The 255-nt window shown below is 32.9% G+C and overlaps 1 protein-coding gene across 1 annotated transcript in view; it reads left to right on the plus strand.

Moving 5' to 3' along the window:
• The window catches only part of LOC119591214 (neuropeptide-like protein 31), a 2626-nt gene that overhangs the window by 1770 nt on the left and 601 nt on the right, over positions 1-255 (plus strand). The window lies entirely within an intron of this gene.

A 255-nucleotide genomic window follows, 5' to 3' on the forward strand; every position in this document is an offset into this window, starting at 1 on the left:
GCAAAGACCCCTGTTCACTGTCTTAACGTTTAATGAAGAGTAAATATATACGAATAAATACAAATGAGGAGCTGCATCAAAATATGTCGATGACAAAATAATGTGAAAAATATGATACTTTACAGGATGGTGATATCCACATTAACTGCTGCAGTTCTGGATAACGGAAAGGATAGAGTCAAATAAACAGTTTGAGAAGACTTTTTTTGTGATATCCTCTTGCAATGATGACTTTGTCAGTATAAGATCATTAAA

This window comes from Penaeus monodon, chromosome 28 (assembly GCF_015228065.2).
Source record: "Penaeus monodon isolate SGIC_2016 chromosome 28, NSTDA_Pmon_1, whole genome shotgun sequence".
NCBI lineage: Eukaryota > Metazoa > Arthropoda > Malacostraca > Decapoda > Penaeidae > Penaeus > Penaeus monodon.